Source organism: Bison bison, unplaced genomic scaffold (genome assembly GCF_000754665.1).
Source record: "Bison bison bison isolate TAMUID 2011002044 unplaced genomic scaffold, Bison_UMD1.0 scf7180017864330, whole genome shotgun sequence".
In the NCBI taxonomy this organism is placed as follows: Eukaryota; Metazoa; Chordata; class Mammalia; order Artiodactyla; family Bovidae; genus Bison; species Bison bison.
In genome coordinates, this window is record NW_011494902.1 from 4136174 (window position 1) to 4140031 (window position 3858).

General features: G+C 35.7%; 1 protein-coding gene across 10 annotated transcripts in view; it reads left to right on the forward strand.

Annotated features, from left to right (window-relative positions):
- Window positions 1-3858, forward strand: part of R3HDM1 (R3H domain containing 1) — a 161903-nt gene that overhangs the window by 1249 nt on the left and 156796 nt on the right. The gene's annotated exons all lie outside the window — the stretch shown is intronic.

A 3858-nucleotide genomic window follows, 5' to 3' on the forward strand; every position in this document is an offset into this window, starting at 1 on the left:
ATATGCATGTATATGTAAGTATATATATCTCTCGAGATTATGGTTTGCATAACTGTAATCTGAAGAAACTGCTTTTAGCCTAAATGTCATTGATTACAAGAACTTTTGAATAACAAAAAGATGGTTCAAGTCGAACTCTGCAGCCCACCTACTTGTAATACTTGAAACAGTAAACTCTGTGCCATGTTTTAGTAGGATACCAGTATGACTAGGTTAATTGGACACACGACTTGACAAAATTTGGTACATTTGGCCGTACTTGAGAGGGATTTCTTTTTCCTCACATGTTGATTGAGTGCTCATCTTTTCAGTCCTTGCTTTTTTGTCTGGGTGAATATGTCCTTAAATACTGGATTCTGTAGTTTTTTGTGGACATGTTTGTAATCACAGGTGAAACCGTAGGCCCACTTCTGAGGCTTACTTGGAACCAGCATAAACTAGGGTTCTGAAGAAATACTTGAGTTTTGACTGTTGGACCATTTTCTTCAGGATCTGAGAAGACTATACTGGCTTAGTGATCTTCCATAATCCATAACTAATATACCTAGGTATAGAATTGACTTGTATTCATAGATTCAGTATCTGAAAGAAATTTGGTTGTGTGTTAGAATTAAGAAATGAACCATGTAACCCTGAAAGGTAAGTTCGCTCAGCTCCCCACAAAAAGTACCCAGAGCATACATTACTCAGCCCAGCATTTTCTAAAACTTGTTGGTTAATTGATAAATATATAATGCTTTCAGATCTCATGTGCCTTATGTACAGAAAGGGCCGATGAAAATATAGGCAGCTTCTTCTGTATTCTCTTACTAGCTACAGGACCCCTCTATGACCCTCATAGTTTCCTCATCTATAAAATGGGAATAGTTATGCTCAGCTCAAAGAGTTGTGAAGATTTTAGAGATGAAGTATTTAAAACCCCTAGTCACCTAACACTTAGTATGTATGTTAAACATTAACTGTTGTTACCGACAGGCATATTGAAAGAATGAGTTGGTTTCTCAAATGCCTATGGGTGTTGTTGGAGCCTCAGGACATGTTCTATTAGTGAGGAGTTCTGTGGAGGTTTTCATTTATATTGTAACTTAAAGTACAATTTTTAATTAGCCATTTTCAAAGTGGAAGATGTGAGAAATTGGTTATCAGGCACAGAAGAGTTATTATTTTATAGATGATTTTTTGATTTTGCATTAAAGTGTAGGTGTTGAGTTTCAAATGGATTATCTGGAGTAAAAGTATGTGTCAGGTTATTTAAGTAATAAATAATTATAATACCTCTAAAGTGTTATTGAGCTGTTATGTTTTCAAGATCAAGTTTATGTACTCGCTATCCATATTCACCCGGGGCAGGCAGCTATTGAACTTTTTATAGTGTTAGTAAGATTAAGTGAGGTATTTGAATTTGTTATGGCCATAGATTGACTACTGTTTTGTTGCTGCTTTGAATTCTCATTATTTATCAGTTCTTAAGTGTTTCTTTTCTGTGTAACAACATTCCAGACACACTGTTCCTTTCTCCTCCCAGGAACTTTTGAAAATGTACTGGGTCTTCACACATAATGGTGTCCTTGGAGTGTGTACAGTGAGACAAATTTAAGGTTAGCTTGAAAACAGTTTTTTTATGGAGTCTTCTGACAGTAGTGTCTGGCCAGGGTTCAGGGCAGCTCTACCTGATGCTGAATACGAGCTGAAGTATATAGTGTGACACGCCTGCCAGGTTATTGAACCCATACTGTTGGGTCCTCCTTTGAGGGACCTTACATGGCGGCAGCAGTAGAAAATATTGTAAAATTGAAATAAGCTTTTAAAAATACTATGCATAAGACAAGAATTGTTGAGTAACGAAAGATTCTCTAGTACTAGCACTTTAGAATACCTAATTATACCTATTTCAGTTAATGTTAAGTTCTAATTCCTCAAAAATAAAGAAGTACTAAGAGTTGATAGCAGGTTTTGTGGGTGTTTTTCCATTCTTGAAAATGTTACAGTAATAAACACTTTAAGACTGATGGGTTTATATTATATTGTTGCTGCTTGGATTAGAAAATCTCACAATTACCACTTTCATGGTCTATTATAAATATGTTCAGTAGTCCGTACGTCAAAAGAGGTGTGGTTACAAATGGTAGCGAACTTTTCAGATAGCACTTGCTGCTCCAAACCACAGAATCAGTACACTGTTTAGTCATATCCACGTACAATGATGATACCTTACTGCTTATCACTTAAGATAAATAAACTAAGATGGTTATCATAAAGAGAAGGGAGTATGTCCATTCTTCTCAGAATAATAGTCTTTTTCTAAAAAAGTAAAATCTTCCACTTGATCCATGTGAATTCTGATAATGTGTACTAATATTACAGACATGGGCAAAGAAATAATAAAATCAAACAATTTTATTAAGTTAGCTTTGCTTTCCAAATAAGTATATGTTATATAATTAAACAGATTTGCTTATACCTGGTAAGTATGTGTATTTTTTTCAGGATTTATTTCAATTAGTTATTGACTGATGGTTGAACTAAGAGATGAGTTATTTAATCCTGGCTCAAGACTAGTTCTTTACCTTATTTTCCAAAAATTTGTTTTTTTGTTCCCAGATTTTATTCTTTATTGCCTCTTCTTTCTTCCATAGTTAACACATACTTATTAAGTTAAAATTTTTTTGTATGAGTTTTGCAAGCCTACACTTGATAATCTTTGTTATTCTCTCTTTGCCCTCTGAATTGTAGATTAGTGACTTTTTTCTTAGTTTCTACCTGTAAGCTCCTTTCTCCAAGCAAATTGTGAGGTTTTTGTTCCTCCTCTTTTCATAAATGCTAGCTCACATAACACGTTTAAATGATTGTTCTTGTAAGCCTGCTTGACTAATGTTTTCATCCACAACTCCCTAAAACTACTTTCTCTCCAAAAGAAATTAAATGTGGAGCATAAACTCCATTTGTTTTTAATTCTTGACATTTTTTTCTTAAAAGTCAATAATTTGATATTATTTGATATTGTCTTAAGAGTTTAAAGACTATAATTTGACTTCTGCCAACTTTAGCTTAATCAGTGACAGATATAAATTACTTTTGTGGACTAGATGTGCAGTTAATGTCACTAACCTGCCTTCTACATGAAAGAAGTTCCATGCTAGTATAAAATAACACGTTATAGTCTGAGTTAGAGGTCTAACTATCTGCAGATTTACTTTGTTGTCTTGGCCCTCACTGAAGAGGGAGGCTATGGGATTTAATTTTTTTTTTTAAGGTTTAATGTTGGGGGGGAAATCTGTGTGTATGTGTGTGTGTGTATATATATATGCAAAGAAGCAGTTTAAATAACCATAAGGCCTTCATGTTAAAAATCCTCTTGGGTAAAAATAAGTATCTTTTTTACTGGAAACAACCCAGACACCCTTAAGTGAGTGAACGGTTAAACAACCAGTGCTGTCTCTCTACCATGGAATGCTATGCAGCAATAAAAAGGAACAAACTGTTGTACACAGCAACTTGGATATATCTTAAAGGAATTATGCCAAATGAAAAACCAATCTTGAAATGGAACTACCATGTGGTTCCATATATATATATATATGCTGCTGCTAAGTCACTTCAGTCGTGCCCGACTCTGCGCGACCCCGTAGACGGCAGCCCACCAGGCTCCCCTGTCCCTGGGATTCTCCAGGCAAGAACACTGGAGAGGGTTGCCATTTCCTTCTCCAATGCATGAAAGTGAAAAGTGAAAGTGAAGTCGCTCAGTCATGTCCGACTCTTAGCAACCCCATGGACTGCAGCCCACCAGGCTCCTCCATCCATGGGATTCTCCAGGCAAAAATACTGGAGTGGGGTGCCATTGCCTTCTCCGATATATAT